The sequence below is a fragment of the Atta colombica genome, unplaced genomic scaffold, assembly GCF_001594045.1.
Source record: "Atta colombica isolate Treedump-2 unplaced genomic scaffold, Acol1.0 scaffold187, whole genome shotgun sequence".
NCBI lineage: Eukaryota > Metazoa > Arthropoda > Insecta > Hymenoptera > Formicidae > Atta > Atta colombica.
In genome coordinates, this window is record NW_017259279.1 from 506468 (window position 1) to 506795 (window position 328).

Consider the following 328-nt stretch of genomic DNA (forward strand, 5'->3'; position numbering starts at 1 on the left):
TATATATTACGCCAAAAGCATGTTACACTAACAATAAGTCACTAAGATATCGCTATAGAGAACGTCTAAAAAAAAGAAAAAAATTATCACATTGATCGACAATAGCGGACGTGAAATTATTTATATAGTACGAAAGTATACATAAAGATTATCGGAGATCACAGGCATTCGAAAATCATTCGATTAAACGCGACTTGAAATATTCCTCATATCACGATATCTTCATTTTCCTAAACGTCAGCGACATTTCTCATGTAGTGAAGTAACACATTAAGTCCATCTTTAACTAAGAAATAAAAAAAGAGAGGATGAAATAAAGTTATATTAT